We start from the raw sequence: 19,437 nt of genomic DNA on the forward strand, positions 1-19,437 counted from the left end.
GACTAAAACAGAGGGAGGAGTTAACTTTTCATGAAAGCCAGAAATCCTGGGCCTGTTCATTGAAATATTCCATGTGCACATCAGCAGGCAGATTTCCTAACCTTTACTCTCTTTTGATGTCACATCTCCCATTCTCTGCCATTTTTAGGTTAATTAAAATGCCCCTGGCTTTGTGAACATCAACTGTAGTGACTCTGAAAATGATCCAACCCTCCACTTCTCAAGATGAGTAAAAATGGTTCAAATAGCAGTTTTCTGTCCAAGCTTTTATAGTCAAGCCAACAGAGACATAAAAAACAGAACACAGCAAGTGTCAAAAAAGCCTGTTTGACCCATAGACCATTAGCCATCCAGTACAGTCACAAGCAGTGTTTTTAATGCTTCAGCCCGGCTTGTATGACGTACACACACACACACATTCATCCATCCTTCTCTGAGTCATATAAACAGCTAATGTCAAACCAAAAATCACACACTCACTTTTTATCCTCTTCCTCTCTCTTTTTCTCGACTTTATAGATGCCATACCATCCACAAACACATGGATCCTCAGGTACACACAGGGGTTGTAATGTCAGGCACTTTGGTTTATCAGTCACATCAACTACAAGCTTTACAATATGGTAATTACCTATAAGCTTTTTGTATTGCACATCAGTGCTCAGAAAAAAGCGCACACTCTCACTGAGGGTCAAAGAGGAAATTAATCCCTGCATACATATTGCTCAGATGTTGCCCCTTTAAGAAAAAAACCTTCTTTCTTTATGCTTCTGTCAACAAAGTGTCTATACTTTTTTATCCACTATATCTCTCTCTCTCACACACACATGCATATGCGCTGTCTTACACACTGTTTTCTTGCTCTCACTTTCTCTCTTTCTCTAATACCATTATTTGAACCATCAGCCAGAGTGGTGGCATTTACTGGCCCCGATGCTTCCAGACACAGACACACACAAACACGCAAGTGCACACGCGTGCACACACACACACACACACACACACACACACACACACACACACACACAGTGTCTATCCGGGCAGGCTGCCCACTGCATGCTAAGCTAATGAGATTGGCAAAGTGCCACGTTACCAATATCAGCGGCAACCTTCTTTTACTGAACTCACACACATAAAGGGGGATAGACACACACACGCACGCACACACAGAAGACTCACAATCTGAATCAAACATATGCAAAGGCACCGACAGACATAGATGACGATCACAAAAGAAAAGAAACTCAACCAAGTGCGCAAAAGTTATGCCCAGAAAAAGATTTCTGCAGTTAAATATGGAACTGATGGAGATTAAGATGTGAGGGACGCAATTAGCTAGCAGACTTTTAGTTTGGAGGGATGACAAAAATCAGGATTGCATATATTTTGGTTTTTTCTTTGTTTATGAAATATTATCAAAGAAATTATGCCCCTTCCTCCTCAAACACGCACAATTCCCTGGTTTTTATGCCTCGCACTTCTGATAGCTTAAAAAGTTCTAATCTTACCATGAGTTGTAGACTTAGGGTAATCATTTTTCAAATAAATGTCTTCGACTTGCACTGTGAAAAATACCAATGGTTCTTGAAATGTCCTATTCTCCATCCATCCATTTCCTTCCAGCTCAGCTTGTCCAAGCTCTCACAGGGAAAGAAACAGGGTGCACTCTGTACAGGTCGGCAGTCTATTGCAGGCCTAACATAAACCGACAACCATTCATCATCACATTCACACCTACAGCCAATTTAGAGTCACTGGTTAACCTAATAAGCCCGTATTTTGGACTGTAGCAGGCACAGGAAGAACATGCACACAGACGACACAAAAAAGGGCCCCAGCTGGTGGATGTCATATTCTTTGCCCTGCAATTATTACTTAAAAGTGGATCCCTGCAATGTGGAAGCCATTAAATCATTTATGTTACTTACTACTTCTCATTTTTCTAGTTTTTGCATGCTTCTACCTTCAAAATAGTGGTTAGAAATGTCAGAAAGAATCTGACTGAACTTGGAATATGGTGCTATTGTTGGAACCTCCCGTCCACAAACAACACCAAGAGCAGATAGAAATCACTTTGCATTTGCTTCATTGTGCATGAAAGCACTGCCATGAAATTTTCATGATGTGGTGTCCCAAAAACTATAAAAGTTTAATTCTAAATGATACACTTGTTATGGATACAAAGTGCATTCAAGCTGAGAACAAGAAAACCAATGAGAGAAAACACTGGAAACTTTTTGCCTGTTCATTTGTTGTCTGTATCTTCTTAGGACCCATGTGAAGTGAGTACAGAAGAGGAAAGACTGCATGGTGGAGAAATGTTTAACTTGGACTCCTGGCAAACAGAGCCACGTCGGTATTATAGCTTAATAAGAGCAAAAATAATTATTGCTTCAGTTTATAGAACGCTGTCCTCCCCAATGTCTTTGAAAAAGCTACCGGGTACGGTGTTAAATATTTAGAGCTTCTTTCTGCCAGGATTTTGTCAGTTTTTGTCTTAAATGGAAACATTGTAATTTTGGAAATTGAATTGAAAATCCAATGTGTATTAATATAACAAACAGGATTTAAAAGTCAAATTTACAAGGAATCCCGTACTTGTAAAATTGCGTTACTGGCAGAACCAAATTATAAATCATGTGTGTGTGTGTGTGTGTGTGAGAGAGAGAGAGTGTGAGAGAAGGCTTCAACAGTTTTACAAAGGCTTTTTGCCAGTGTCTGTGATGTCTGTCACTCTTTGGCCAGACTAACAATGCTTTCAGTCAGGCTATTTCTTCAAGTCATTCATCATTTACAGAATAAAATAAATGTTTTACTGGGGTCCTGAATATAAAGAAACAGTGGAATATTGTTTCATTTGGGCCAAGAGCTGAGTGAAAGTGTACCTGCACTGGAAAATTTGCATAACTTGATTAGAGATACACAAGCACTTCAAGGAAATGTTCAATAGCTTAAGCACACTTTTTATTTAAATATAGCCTGGATTAAAGTAAACACGTCACATATTAATTACAAATGAGGTGAAATTACCATTGGAAAGTAAAACTAATTAAAAAAGACAAGAAAACAAACAAAAAAATATTAAAGATCCTCAACAGGACATGAACCTCCTGCCTTCTTCTTTGGCCTCTGTAGCTCTTCCAGAGCCCTCAGGTCATCTGGATCCCTTTTTTTATCAGTTCCCAGAGTCAGAACCAGACACGGAGAAGGTGCATTCAGCTTTTATGCTCCATATATCCTTTTTATTTGTTTTTGTTTTTTAATGTCTCTGTAAAGCTCTTTGAATCACCTTGTTGTTGAATTGTGCTATATAAATAAACTTGCCTTTCAAACAAGGCTGTGTTTTCTTAATCGTTTCTGACAAAATGGCAGCATTTGATGCATTTGGATGAGAACCTATTGGACCAATCAGCAGGAGTTCGGTGCAGTCTGTGTTAAATGTCAACAGGTATAAGATGTTGTGTGACCCTTGCACACTTGACTATTGACCTACGGTCTTTCTCAAACCTTACTCTGATACTCCTGCATGATGTCTTTTATAGTTTCATGTTTCATGTTGACTGTTTATTTACCCCCCCACCCCCCACCCCCACCCCCCAAGTGTTTCCCAAGTGTTTGCATCGCTTAGCTTTCTTTGCACTCCTATTGGCAGCCCACCTCTCTGCCAGTTGCTAAGGTTACCAGACAGTAAGGAGGGAGGTAAAGTATGCAAGGAAACTTGGAAGAAGAGAGAGTGATGAGAGACACTATGTGTGTGTGTGTGTGTGTGTGTGTGTCACAGCGTGGGCTCATTCTTTCTATTTAGATTAAACAATCATGACAGTTAAAGTAACAAACGCTCAAACTTAACTGTTTTAGAAAAGACACTGAGCCAGTGTTTAAAAGAATAGAGAGAGCTCACTGTGCCCTGAATAAACTTTAATGCGTTCATTTGCTTAGCTTTTTTAGATTCCTGTCTTTGTGGTTTTTCCTTTCTTGAGCAAACGGTAAAACCGCATCATTAAATGCAAGTCCAGTTGAGTTGTTTTCTTTTTGTATGTTGCTGAAAAGTTGCCAAAACAGCATTAGTGGATTTTTTGTAGTGGGCAGTAAAAGAAGTAATACTGCAAACTAGGGGATGGTTGCTGTCCAAGGTCCTGAATTTGTTCTTCACAATCGCTTGATTTGTTCAATTAATTGAGTGTCAAGCAGGATCCCTTTTTTTGTTATCACTTTTTAGCTTTGGAATTAGAGGAGATAAAACACACAAATACCTGGCATCTTTGCTCTAAAAGACCTGAGTTTATTAGACCACCACCCAATACAGGTTTAAAGCTGTCCTAAATTAGCAATTACCAGAGTAATTTTTTATGTTTCTGTTATGGTTAATCCACTAGCATGCCCAAGCTTGTTAACCGGAATTATAGTTTTTAATGCTGCAATATCATTATTGTTGAAATCCATGAACTTTTAAATTTTGTTTTGCAAAAAAGCAGACAAGAATTGCGAAGCACATGATTTTTTTTTCATTAAGAAGCCAGTTATTGTTACAGTTGTTTACTTGCCTTTCTCAACAGAACAATTAGTTTCAGTGGTTGAATGCTCTGGTTGATTAATTACTGATTTCTCACAGAAATCCAGTGTGTTGGCTCAAATTTGGGTATAAAGATATGAAGCTTAATTTATTATCTGCCTAATATTTAGCAATATCATTTTTAGTTACAAACAAGGTTTTGACGTGACCGTGGCTCAGGGGGTTGGGAATCGCATCTGTAACTGGAAGGTCGCCGGTTCGATCCCTGGGCTCTCTGTCCTGGTCATTGTGTCCTTGGGCAAGACACTTTACCCTACTTGCCTACTGGTGTTGGCCAGAGGGGCCGATGGCGCGATATGGCAGCCTCGCTTCTGTCAGTCTGCCCCAGGGCAGCTGTGGCTACAACCGTAGCTTGCCTCCACCAGTGTGTGAATGCGAGAGTGAATGAATAGTGGTATTGTAAAGCGCTTTGGGTGCCTTGAAAAGCGCTATATAAAATCCAATCCATTATTATTATTATTATTGACAGATTTCTAAACTATTTGTGTTTTCTTGTTTTTAATACATTGATGCATTTGTTAAATTTGTTAAGCACTGTAAATGGTGTATTCATTTTCTCTTAGCCAAGTATCACCTAATTGTTTTAGCTCTTTCCATGTTTCCATGTACACTATATACAGGTTTGGCATTTGTGTTTCATTTTTATTTGTATGCAGACAATTCTGTGTTATATAAGCAATGTTTGGTTTGACTCAGGCTCAGCAGAGGAATAGACTTTAATATACTTCAACCTCAAAACTATCAGTTCAGTGACAGTTAGAGAAAAGTCCATCCACAAAGTAGAAAACTCCTTTACTTAAAAGCACCTGTTCAATCATTTTAAACATGATGCTCCCCTTACGAGTGAGCCAGTTAAAAATGTCTAAAACAATGTTTTTTTTTTAAATTATTGATTATTGAATTAAATTGATAGGGGCTATTTCACACTGAAATCAGTGACTACAAATAGTAATATAAAGCCTGTGTTTGCAGGGCAGAATAGGTTTAATAAAAGACCGTAATAGGTATGTGAAATCTAGGATCATTTTTAAACCTCCCATTCTTAAAAATGAAGGTATCCTTCCCCCTGATACTACAGTGTGAATCAATCTTAATTGAAGTGCACTGACAAATCCTTGGATTAGCACTTTAAAGCGAGCATGCAACGTCGAAACTTTCCACAGTCCTCAGGTGTTTGGGGCAGCACTGATGTGAATCTTGAGTTCAAAATAACTGAACTGGTTAGCATTGCTCCCTGAATGCATCTATTTTTCCACACCGGAGGGTTTGAAGTAAATACATAATTTCCCAACAGAGATCAATATTGTCGAATACTTCTCTGAGTTCGTAATGAGCTTCCCAAAGCAGAGGTTCCTGAGGTAACTAAATTTGATCCACACCGCTGAATTGTTCATTTTGTGTCACTGCACTCTACTCATTAACCATATCACTGTGACAGCACAGCCCCAGCTGTTGATGGGGTTCAGTCCTGTGAATTAATCATTGCCTGAAACAATCAATTTTAAGTCTCGACTGGTTTTGATCAATCAGTGACTTGGTTTACCCATGTACAGTATGTGACTGGTTCCGATGAAGTCTTAACAGATGGCCCCCTCTAATTAAAAGTACTGTTGCTGACTGGAACCAGAGCTCAGTTCTCATCTTGTTAGCCCAAAGAAGTGATTTATAGAAATGTAGGCTTCAAGTATAAGGTCAGTATGTCAGCTGTTAGAGTACAGTAGGGATGTACTTAAAAAAGATTGGCAGGACTGAATTTGTGCCTCAGAGATCACAGTGAAGATTTCTATGTTAAACCCATAATGGACAAGAACTGATGTATTTTTATGTTTATTACTGAATATTTTTATAGCCTACCTGCTTTATTAGTTTAGATAAAATAATCAGGCAGAAAAAAGAGAGAGAAAATGATAAAATTGGGTTAAATTTGTGCTCAGAGAGCTATTATGACATTCAAACTGAAAGCCGCTTTTTAATTTTTTTTCAAGTCTTCAAAATGTCATAATTGTGCTTCTTTCCAACATGGCAATCCTGCTGGAAATACTTTCACAAATTTGGAAACCTCAGACATTCTTTTTAGGGCTTTCAGATCGTTGCCAGGTTTGAGCATGAACACCAAATATAAACCCCGAGGGTGGGGAAAAAAAAAAAAGAAATAGATTACGGAAAGCAGTAATGTGGCCTAATTACACTTTTAAATTGCCAAGAAAGATTACTCAGAAATAGACCCAAATATTAGAAGATAATGGAAATGTCTGTCTCAAAAAGCAACTGCTGGAAAGAGGTTGAGGATTACAAAAAAATATTTTCCTCCATATTCCTGGAATCGAGGCAGATTTTAGGTATGGTAGGGATTTATATCTCAGTTAGAGCATCCATGGACCCTGCTGAAGCTCCCTGTAGAGCAACACTGACTCCTTATTCCTGACTGCTTAGTTTCACTTCAATGCCAGCTTCATATAACACACTGTGGCCGTAGATGTGTATGCCTTTTCGCCTCCCAAAAGACAATCTAAGAGGTAATTGGACAATAGTTACATTACAGAGGATCATGTCTGTCAGAAACACTCTTGTATCATTTGCTGCAGTGTTTTTTGATGGCAGCAGATGTTCACTGTTGTTAGTTTGGCATCAAATGTCTTTGTCTTTGTTAAGTACAAAGTGAAGAGTTTCCTAACCTCAGTCTTCTACCAGCGTTCTGTATGCAAAGATATGTTACTGTCCTTGATTATTGATGACGTTTGTTGATTTTTTTTTTATTTTTAGCATTTTTGCACCTCAATCACGTCCATATTCTCCCATTGTTATGTTAACGAGGGCTTTTTAATTTAAATAGATAAAAGCAACTTACATTAGTAGAAGGCGCACATTAGTTGTGTTGAATCTTCTGTCATTGTTTATTAATTTGCAGTATTTTATTTTATTCAGATGCAACACGTTGGTTAAAGTGTCAGTCAGATGTCTTATTTCTGTAGTATTTCACAGCATAATTGAATTTGTGAGTTTCTTCTTAAGCTGAACAGTGGGTTCAGGATGTGGAGATGATGCCGACCACAGATAAATGGTTAAAGAAATTCGTCCGCGGAGAGTAGATAATGATATGTCCCAAGACACTGTCACGGCACTAGTCGTAATTTTGCCACACTTATTAGAAGACGTCTAAGCTGTAAGCCCTACAGATGAACTTATTTGGCTGTGATCTCTCGAGTTATAAAATATAAATATTGTGAGCCCACAAAGACAAAACATTGGACCAACAATTCAGATACAGTACCTGACAGTAATGTAATGTTCCACTGCAAAACTTTATTATAACTTTAAGGAAAAAATTCTGTTTCTTCATTATTTTTTCTTTCTTTTCACTCCGCACTGTGTGTACATAATTTCGTTCCACCTCATGTTAACATGTGATGCAAATGACAAATAAAGCTCCTTGAATCCTTCTGTCTGTCTTCAAAAGAACTTGGAACAGTAAAAATAGCATTTTCTTAAATAAAAAAACAAACATGTTCATCTGAAGTTTTGCTTCAAATGAACGTTATGGAATAATGACATCATTTAGACTGGTTTGTTATAGGCATTGCCTTCATTTTGCAATTCTGTCAGCCAACGGGTACAAAATTGCCTGAGGATGGGGGGGGGGAAAGACGCTTGCTATGGGACATTTTTTCTGTCAGTGGCACCAGAGAGGGTGATGACATAGACTCTTCATTAGTTACACCATGCTGGTACAGGGTGTAACTAATGAAGTGGCCAGTGAGCACCTCTTTTGTCTACAGAACTGCCTTAATTATTCATGGCACAGATTCAACAAGGTGCTGGAAACATTCCTCAGAGACTTTGTCAATATTGACATGATAGCATCACACAGTTGCTACAGATTTGTCAGCTGCACATCCATATTGACAACCTACAATTCTACTGGATTGAAATCTGCTAACTATGGCTGCAGTCAACTCACTTGCTTGTTCAAGAAACCAGTTGGAGATGACTTGAATTGTATGATATGGTGCGTTATCCTACTGAAAGCAGCAGCCATCAGAAGATGTGTACACTGTTCTCAAAAAATAGGTTGGACATTGTCAGCAACCGTACGCAGGTAGCTTGTGGTGTTTAAATGATGCTTTGGGCACTTAAGGGGTCAAAGTGTGTCAAAATATCTTATAGACTACCACTAAACCACCAGCAGCAGCCTGAAGTCTGGATAAAAGGTGAGACTCGTGATTTCATGTTATTTAGACTAAACTCTGATGCAACAGCACTTGAGACTCATCAGACTATGGATATTTTGTCATTTTTGGACCACTCTGAAATGACTATGCGGGAAAATTCCTGTAGATCAGCAGTTTCTGAAATATTCAGACCAGCCCATCTGTCACCAACACCCATGCCATGTTAAAGGTCACCTTTCTTCAACCTTCTGATGCTTAGTTGACTTTCAGCAATTTCTCTCGACCATGTCTACATGCCTAAATGCATTAAACTGCTGTCATGGAATGATGGTAAGGGTTTTTGTCTGTCCATTCATATTTAAAAGAACAATTATCTACATACTTGAATCCTTGTAGTTACTTGCCTAACATCCAAGCCATATTGTTACACCATACTGTATGCAACTCTTAATTGAGCATACCTTTAATTTTTCCAAAGTAGTGTTCATTGTTTCAAGCACAGGATTATTGGTAGTTGCTAGTCTAACTAGCATCTGAACAGTTATTATCTAGAATGGTATTAACTGAGAAGTTAAATTGGATACGGTAAAAAATGAACATATTCTCCAGCCTCCCTGAGAACATATTTTGCTGACTGCAATCAGCGTGTTTGCAGATAAGACTACACTCACTAATGACACAGCTAGTTATAAGTCTCCTGACAGGTGAGATTGGGAGGTGTCCTGTGAATCTTATGGACACTGCCTGGAAGAAGTAAAGTGTGCCCCTCAAATGCCAGGCGACATGCTTTAGCACTTCCAAGTATGCATTAAACATTATGTTGAGCCACTATTCCCTGTCTCCCAATTTTATTAAAATGGCACAATGCACAGGATTTATATTAACTCTAGATTCTACACTACTTTTGCCTCACTTTAATGCATGACAGTTGAATAATACATTTAGCATCTCTGCAGAATTAAAAGGGAGCTACTCTTTCCTTCCCTCATCTTTTCAACGTATGACTTAAAAGTTTTAGTGGTTGAACGAAATTCCACGTCTCGCCATGGCCGTATTAGACTTTAATATTTTACTAAAGAAATCTGAGGTAGCACTTATTGGCAATGGGAACACGGATGCTTTTACTTCAAAGAATGCATTAATGTCTAGACAAAGCTATCCTGTGATCATAGCCTAATCTTGTCTATATAAAGGAATTTTTTTGTTTTGAGTTTTCTGAAATAAATATTATAGCCTGAAAGATGTCAAATATTACATATTTTGATTAAGTTATGTCTATTGCATGTGAATAAGCATTTCTGCTTGTGTGAGTTGAGTTAGCCCACTTGGGTTTTGAAAAACTCTTATAACTGCAATTTGTGTCAATCATTTAAACATCTGAAGACTGTAAAAATATATCTAATAAAAGGTCACAGTAAACAGTTTATTATATAACTCTTGTGTTGAGATCAAAAGAGATGACACGATTCAATAACCTGATAATATGAAAAAAATAGCACGAGGGCATATAATAAGGCACTGTACACTTAGGCACATAAAATACAAGATTGACTTTATGGCTGTTTTACATTTTTGAAAACTTATTTTAGGGTTTCCAGTGCTGGTATTGAACTCTTTTATTGATTGATCCTAAAAAAGAGAGAAACTGGGTTGTTACTAATCAATCAGCAAAGTCTTGGGGTTGTAAATTTATGTTATCAGAACACCAAAAAATAAAATATATGCCTCCTTAACAATGTCAATAACTCAACAAGCGCTGAAACAGCAGATAGAACAGGTATAAAGAGGCAGAAATGTTCTTATTGGCCTCAATCCACAACATGTCCCATGATGCTGGCATCATTAAAAATCAGGAATCATGAAGTTGGTATACTATGTGCTTGCCCCAGGATGGACTATAAAAGATTTTAACTACTACACAAAAAAACAAAAACACACACAAAACCAGGAACAGATGAGTAAAGGCACATGTGTAGCACTTGTGCCCTGTCACTCTGTACTCTGTTGTTGAATGTGATCATTTGTTTACCCATTTACTTTTATTTTAATCCTCAGAATCAGAATACTTTATTCATCCCTAGGGGGATGAGACCTAACTAATAATGAGACCTAACTTATTGAATCCTCAGATAGTTGTCAGCAGCCCCCCCACCACCACACACACTTTTACAAAAAAAAAAAAAAGTCACAAGCCCTCATTTTGATAAGAGGTGTTTGCTGAACAGTCATGTGAATAAGTCCTTGCTGTGATTTGCGATGCACTTTTGCTGTTGAGAGTTGACTGGGTGAATCCAAATGATACTGCTTGTAGTAGCAGTCTCATATAAGTCAAGTTTTAGCCTTATGAATCAGTGACTGTACAGCACTCCAGCCTTTTAAATGACCTTTCTAACTCATTGTATGTACCTTAAGTTCGTTACATTTACTACTACATTCACACATCAGTCCTGTGTTAAATGCATGCCTGAACGTCCTCGCTTATATAACTGATGATTACTCAACTACAAATTGAGCCTCTTTTCACTTAGCAATGCTTCGTTTCACAACAGCATAGTGAGAACGATAAGTTTGCGTGTGAATGAGAGTGTGAGGAAAACAGTGTGAATTTAACCCCAGGTTGCCAGTCTCAACAGCTCCAGCCTTCATGTGAACAGAACTGTGTCAACCCTCTCATTGTCTCGGAGGGAACCCCATCCTACTCTGGAGGGTAACTGCAGACATGGGAGGGTCTTCAGAAGCTGGCCCATGTGTTAACTTCATCGTTGTCTTCTATAAGCCTAGCATAAATCTTAGAATATACACCGTTACATTTGTGATACAGGTGACATTCACCGTCTACATTATTGTTTTTGATTTTTTTCACTTTACCACACTGCACTCAACATATACAACCTCAGGTCCAAAGAAGTTAGGGCACTGTGTAAAATGTTGATAAACACAGAATGCAAGCATTTGCAAATCTCATAAATCCATTATTAGTTTACAATAGAAAACATATCAAATGTTTAAACAGAAACATTTCAGTATTTGATGAAAAAAAAATATTGTCTCCTTTTTAATTTTATGGTGGTAAGTTGTTTACCACCCCATTGTCCCACTCAAGTCTGATATATGATTCTTGCTGCCCCACAGTCCTGGCTCTCTTGGGTCCTGTTGAATTTTTCGTTTCATTTCATGTTTTCCCCTTGGTGAAAGATGTGGACTGCAGGCAAGCCAGTACAGCACCCATATTTTTAGTTTTGTCACTTACGCACAGAGATTTCTCCACATTCTATGAATCTTTTGATATGTTTGCACTATAGATGATGATACATTCCACAAGAAGTCCTACCATGTCTCAAATTTCCACTATAATTTAGAGTCCAACTAGAAAGATTTGCATTTCCTGCGAAAATGCAGTGTGGATGCTTTAAAGCTGAAGCTGTATGCAAAAACTAGCTGAAAAAGCTGAAAAGTTGCAGAAATTGTAAAAACTTTGCAGAAGCAAAGGAACTTTGTTAAAATGGAATAACTTAGCAGAACTGCAATATCTTAGAGGAAACATAATACTTGGCAGAAATACAATAGCATAGCAGAACTTAGCAGAAATATTGTAACTTACCAGAAACATGATAACTTCTCAAAAATACAAGAATTTAGGCGAAATAGTATAAGATAACAGAAAGAATATATTTAGCCAAAAATACTTAAGCATTACAGAAACACTATGATTTAGAAAAATAGTACAACAGAGCAGAAATACTGTGATTTACCAGAGACACTGTGATGAACTATGAATATTGTAATTTTAAATCAATACTATGTTTTAGCACAAATACTATAATTTGACAGAAATACTATATTTAGCACAAATCTTATAAAATAGCAGAAATAGTATGATTTAGCACAATAGTAATAACTTAAACAGAAAAATTGGAAAAGCAAAATGGACAGCTGAAAAAATGCTGAACATGCTGAGGGTCCCTCAAATATACTTGTTAAATGAAAAAAATTGGCAAAAAAAAATATAACAGCCACACAATCACAAATATGGACACATATGGAAACACACATGCACAGAGAGACACACACAAGATCCAATTCAGTCAACCAGTCTAAATATATTGAATTTGAATCTTACAATGAGATCATCCCATAAAAAGGCTTCCTCTCTCTCTCTCTCTCTCTCTCTCTCACACACACACACACACACACACACACACACACACACACACACACACACACACACACACACACACACACACAGAGAAGTAAGTTTCTAGCTCAGTCAAGCAGCCTTGGAGCTGCTGAATTTGAATCCACCAATCAGAGAGCCTGTGCACTTTTTCCCGCCAAAACAGGTGCATGCAGCACAGAGAGACACAGGATTTTTGCAGTCTATTTCTCATAATGACGACTCCCCTCAAACAAATGACCATAATTTCCTAACCGTAGGGGCTAGAACGGTCATTCTTACAGCGTTTTGTTCAGAAGAGATGGGGGAATCTTAAAGTGTTGACAATTTATCATTAAAATATGAATTATTAAAGATAATTGACTTCTAATGCACCATAACTGAGTAGAGCAAAGCAAAAACTGCCTTGACTTGCCCTCAAACAACGCTTTCTAACTCTAAATCTATTTGGAGTATCAATATCATTCTTTCACCGTAAGAGACAGCAGGCTTTGGTGAACAATCATGGAAATTTTCAGGTCTCTCTGGAAATCCATTAAAAAGATATGACGAGAGAAAAAAGTGGTTCATTTCCAGAGTTTGAAATCTGAAGAAATCTGAGCGAAGGACGAATTTCCTACCCTCAAACAAGTCTAACTCATTTCAGAACGGTAATAGGTGAGAAAATAATTCTTGAATTGTGAGCGTCAGGAGTGTCTGAAGATATACTGGGACAAGCCTTATGTCTTAACTTTGCTTCGTTGAGGAGATATGACGATTCGAATATGCCTCTCATTACAGAAATCAAGCGGTGATTTTGAACAAGCTCTCCATTGACTTTCTATGGAGAGTTTTGCGACTTTGTGTTGGTCTGAGGAGATTTGCCAAAATTCTATAAATCCCACAACAATGATAGTGACATTTTCGGAAACCCAGCAAAAATACCTACGTTTTGATGTATAATTTGTGGAAGTTGAGTGAAGATTGAGCAAGTAGCAAGAAGTTGTTCGGACATGAAGAGAAGACTGCAAAACCTTCAGTGGCAGACTGGAAGCCAAGTGCATAGCAACCATAACAACGCATGTATTTTGTGAAAAATCACAATTTTGCAACTGAAAACTTTAAGAGGCATAAAGGTAAAACGGTAAAAGATTTGAAAAAGCTGAATCATACCTGAATAGCCCAATAATTTGAGAACATTTTAAAGTTTGAATGGTTGTTTTACGTGAAAATATGAGGAAGTAGTTAAGTTTCAGAAACAAGCAAATTTTAGCAGAATTGCAGAAGTTTCCCATTCATTTCAATGGGACAAATTAAGCTTAATATTTTAAAAAGTATAATAGTGAAAAATACCAAAAGACATAGCAGGAATTAGCAGAAATAGCAGAATATTTTAAAATTTGAACGGTGAAAATCGGCTGAAAATTGTGGAAGTAGTTAAGTGCCAAAAAGTGTACGGAAGTCCCAAGAGGAACTCAATAGTGTGGATGCTTAAAGCATCCACACAATTACCTCTTGAAGTGTCATGAACTGTGTGGCAGGCAAGAATGGAAGACCCAATATGCAGACTCCAGGAGCCAAAGATAAACTCAAAAACTCGAAGCTTTATCGCTGGCAGCGAGGAAATACAAAAATTAACTGGAAATACACATTAAACTAAACAGGTAGCTAAACAGACAGCACACACAGCTAGATGTGAGGGAGCTCACAACACAGACAAAGGAAAACACAGGGCTTAAATACTCAGAGGGATAACGAGAAGATGGGGAACAGGTGGTAACACAGCCTGGACAAATCAGAGCTAACGAGACACAGGAAGAAAAGCAGACCATGCTGACAAAGGACAAGGACTATCAAAATAAAACAAGAAACACACAAACTGAACTCAAAACACGTGCGCTTAACACTACGGATGGAGAAATGAAAACAGAGACAAGATTCACAAAACGCAAGGCATTGCTAGACACAGAGGGAGGTAAAACATAATCACTAACAGCAAGGAATAAACAACCTAACATAAACCACTCAGAGAACCTAAACTGAGAATATTCCTTTAACCCACTAGACAAAGAAAACTAAAACATAATGAAATAAACAAAATCAAAGAGCCAAAAACACAAAACACTGGGTTGATGGCCCAGGCACCCTAACATGAAGTATCGGCTTTCATACATTCATAGTAAAATTAAAATATTAAAAGCTACAGTTAGCTAACCCTAACCCTCTGTGTTAGTTGAATTGCATAGAAGAAAATCAGGCTAATGTTTACCTGATAAGGAAGTCATATGCACAGAAACAAAGATGAGAGTAATCATTTTTAATGACTATTTTCCTCAGGACCACATGTTTATGTTTGTAACAAATCCCACAAAGAGGGAGGCTGATAGCTGTGTTTCTGACTCAGTTGTGCATTGAAACTGTTTTTGCTATTTGAAGCAAAGTTTGTCAGCAGCTATTCTACTTTTTTTTTTCCTTTTTACAAATATATACTTTTAGTTATATGCAGTAGAAAATGCTAAGGTATAATATAGGAGGAGTGTGGTTTTGCTATAAGGAGTAAACTTATAACAATTTTCTTGTTTTTTTTTTGTTCGTTTTATATCAAATGTCAAATAAATAAGAATTATATGAGGAAAATAAATAGAATAGTAGGAAATGTTTGACCTGCTGCCATGTTTGCCCATTCTGCTTCACCTCTCTGTATACTCAAAATTTATTGACAGCTGAAAATGAAATTATAATCCTGGGAGTGAATCCCCTAAGTGGCCCCTAAGCCCCTTTCAGACATGCACTCCTTTCCATTATTGTGATGGCATCTGAATGTGCCATCTTCATGTCTGAAAAAACAAGCTGTTCACACTACACTTTAGTTGATGCTGAAAATGTTGGTTGCTACCAGTGCTACTAGTTTTTTCAGCATATGGGCTGTGAAAATATTTGAAAAAGGATTTGCAAAAAGTTGTTATGAAAGTATGAATATCATCCCTAAAGCCATCAGTGTTATGTATTGTATGTCTGAAAATGGCTGTTGTGACTCCAGCAGTAGCTTCATGTTAATTTTCCAGCTGTTGGTGTATGGAAGATGATGGATAGGAAAAGGGAGGGAAAAAATTCTGTTGATTTGTTTTTGAAATGTTTTCAGGAACTTCAGCAACGTTGTATTAAGAAGGAAGTGTGGGAGAGAAGACTGTACTCTCAGTGTGGGTTTGCATGGGCGACCTCATTAGTCACATTGGAGGTGATGACACTTAGCAGACACAAATCAATAGTAAACCCCTAAGACAGCCTTTCATCCCCATTTCTTTCTGTCTCATTAACTCTTTATGCTTTTATCTACCTACCTTTCAGTAAAGGTTTTATGAAACCCCATAATATGATGTCTGTATGTTTGCATTTCTCTACATGCATGCAGTAGGGTCAATAGAACAACTGACTGCTGTAATCAGCAGTCAGTAATTTAGATTTTCCAGTAGTACTACCATTTTTCTCCTTTTCAGATTTTTAAAACACAGGGACTAACTCAATAAGTACAGTATTAATCTTTACAGGGGCAAAGCCAAGTAGTCATTCAGTGTCTTGCTGCTTTACTCCCTCCCTGCCTCACTGCTCAGAAGCACACACTCAAGGTTGTATTTACCAAAAACTCTTCTTTGCTTAAAATTCTTTCCCTGCTCTCTTTGACCCACTTTCTTAGAAAGAGGTTTTTTTTTAATTTATCAGGGAATGTGAGTGTTTGCGTATTCCCACCACCTCCTGTCCTCACTGCTTACTGTGCCTTTCCCCTTCCCTTACCCCAGAGTGCCAGAGTGTCTCTAAGCTGCTATTTCGCCAGCCGCCATAAAAGTCAGCATGCTGCAGTCAGAAACATACCTTTCAAATATCATGGCTTATCACTGTGCTTTTGCATAATACTAATGTTCATTTCCAGTGCACGGCTGTAATTTCTTTTCATACAATAGAGTAGAATATAATAAAACAGAATTGATATTCCTATTCATAGTTGTTACAATTTTTACTTGATTTTACTTTTACTTAGATTCTGATGTTACCAAAAAGAGAGATGACAGTCAAGGAATCATAAATTGAAATAGGTGAATTTGCAAAATAATGGTAGTAGTATAACTTCCAGGCTGAGAAAGAAGCTTTTTAAAAGCTTGTTGTGAAAAACGTTTTAAGCTGGTTGTGTGTGTGTGTGTGTGTGTGTGTGTGTGGGGGGGGGGGGGGGTATTGGTCATTCTAAACCATAGATAATATAAAAGATGGCTGTAGCTATCATTACATGACCAATTTGGTCTTTGGGTTCCTGTTTTGAAGCATCACAATGGGTGTTTTTCCCATCGCTATCTTGGTGTTTTGAACCCATATGTGATTTGCAAGCGTTGGATTTGACTGTGAAACCGATTATCCTGCGTAACTCTCCTGCCTGACACATAAATTGCCAAATGGAGTTAATGTTTTATTTGGTACACTGGTAACAGAGACCATAAACTGATTGGGTCCTTACAGAGTTCTAGTGGCGTTTTTCATATAGACTTCTGTAGGAAAAGAACCCACAAGTATTTCCCCCTGATGGCCATTAAAAAGAATGCAGCTTTTGAAGTACTTAACTGGAAGGTTGAAATGGTTTGGGCATGTGCAGAGGAGGTATAGTGCATATATCGCATAAAGGATGCTGAATATGGTGCTGCCAGGCAGGAGGAAAATCACAGAGAAGAGTCATGGATGAGTGAGAGAGTTCATGCAGAGGAGGTCAGGGATAGGATGAAATGGAGGCAGAATATCCACTGTAGCGACCCCTAAAAGCACCAGCTGAAAAAAGAAGAGGGTCAGATTTGCTTCTAGAAGGACTTTGACTATATCCAGCATCACATTTTAAGAAAACACCACTGAACGTTTGTACATTTCCGCTTTCGAAAAAAGTCTGTTGTACAGTCTGTGAGGTAGCATAACATAAGCAGCATGGAAAGTGATAGAGAGACAGCATCTGCAGACTGTTCAAGTTTCTTTTAAGTGTTCTTTATTTTCTGGCGTTGCCTTTCAACAGTTATTCCACGAAACAGAAGAACCTGGCAGTCAAAATCTCACCTGCTTTATACAGAATTCCATTCACATCTCAACCTCATTAACCTCTACCATTGAGAAAACAGGGTAGACTAAATAACACAGTCTAGACAAAGAAAAAGGAATATAATCATTCTTCCACTTAACAAACTCATTCTCTGACTCATGAGGTTATTTTAAAGGAAATAAACAATTTTACACAAAAGAAACACCCCTTCATTTGGTTACACCCAATTGACATGAGCAATGACATCATGTCCTATAAAAACAGGAAGTACTGGGGCGGCCCTTCCTGTTCATATAGGACCTGCACAAAGGAACACACAATGGTAAGTATAAACAAACGAAAGATTCAAATCAACTACTGATGAAGTGACATTTAGCTTTAAGAACATTTGCACAGATGTAATGAATGGAACCAATGCTACCACAAACAGACCCGGGATAGTATGCAGAGGCAAAGTTACATGTGCTGTGTTTACATTAAAGCATTATGATTGACTATAAGATAACAGAACACAAAATAACAATATATGCAAGTGACAAATGGTAAACGAATTCAGTCCTAGCCACTTTGTCACACAGTCGTTGCTGGTTATTGGAGCAATTTGAAACAAATGCAACAGATGAATCGGCTCCAGTAGAAGATGTGCAACAAAACCTGCATGATATTTTCATGTCAGGAGACCTGACACTGATCTATAATTTAAAATTCTTAATGATGACGTTTTCCTGGCATGAGTTTTCACACCAGTGAAAACTGTTTAGCTAATGTAGGAACTACAAAAAGGTGATAGAAGCAATAAAAACCCTACCCTGCATCACTTACTTCAGGACTATGCTGGGGATTTTCAATCACTCCACTAGTATGTTAAAAACATGCTGTCATTTGCCATCAACATTCAGAAGATGTGGAAGACGCCTTAAAGGAACAAGTCGGTTGTGAAGATGCATTTTGACTATGGAAGGCTAATCACATTCAAAATGTGAAAGCATAAAGATGAAAGTAACAATGAATTGAGATGGTGTTGGATTATTTATTGCATTTACATATAATCTTCTAGGAGGGCATAAAAGCCCTTCACAGTTTTAAATGGCCTCAACAGTAAATCTGTGTTTCTACAAGTCACCAACAGCATGGACTACTAATGGTTTCCATTCAACCATTCCATCATTCGTTTGGCCAGTTTTGAGTCTGATAAAGACTGGCTTTCTTGAGCTCAATGGTGTAAAGTAGGCTACAGGATTGCTGAAGATGTCTTGATTGACAGGTGAAGCTTTTTAATACATTCGAGAAATATTCAACAGTCATTCTGTATTTTTCTGGTTTATTTCAGATTTTCATTCTGCTTAGATTTTTTATATATAATAACCATTACAAAGTGCTTCCTTTATCACTACAAAGGGAGTGATGTAACCATACTTTGTGCTTTTAAACTACAATGGGCGCCCACACACTGCAGCAAGCAGGTTTTAAGTTT

At 37.7% G+C, this 19,437-nt stretch overlaps 1 protein-coding gene and 1 long non-coding RNA gene across 6 annotated transcripts in view; one reads left to right on the top strand and one right to left on the bottom strand.

The window, feature by feature from the left end:
* Positions 1 to 19,437, top strand: part of csmd3b (CUB and Sushi multiple domains 3b) — a 424,286-nt gene that overhangs the window by 69,734 nt on the left and 335,115 nt on the right. The window lies entirely within an intron of this gene.
* On the bottom strand, positions 10,284 to 14,589 carry LOC143414661 (uncharacterized). Its single transcript, XR_013095329.1, has 3 exons — positions 14,408 to 14,589; positions 11,354 to 11,530; positions 10,284 to 10,371 (listed from the first exon to the last, which is right to left on the bottom strand). It is a non-coding gene; the product is annotated as an uncharacterized LOC143414661 (long non-coding RNA).

Source organism: Maylandia zebra, linkage group LG22, assembly GCF_041146795.1.
Source record: "Maylandia zebra isolate NMK-2024a linkage group LG22, Mzebra_GT3a, whole genome shotgun sequence".
NCBI lineage: Eukaryota > Metazoa > Chordata > Actinopteri > Cichliformes > Cichlidae > Maylandia > Maylandia zebra.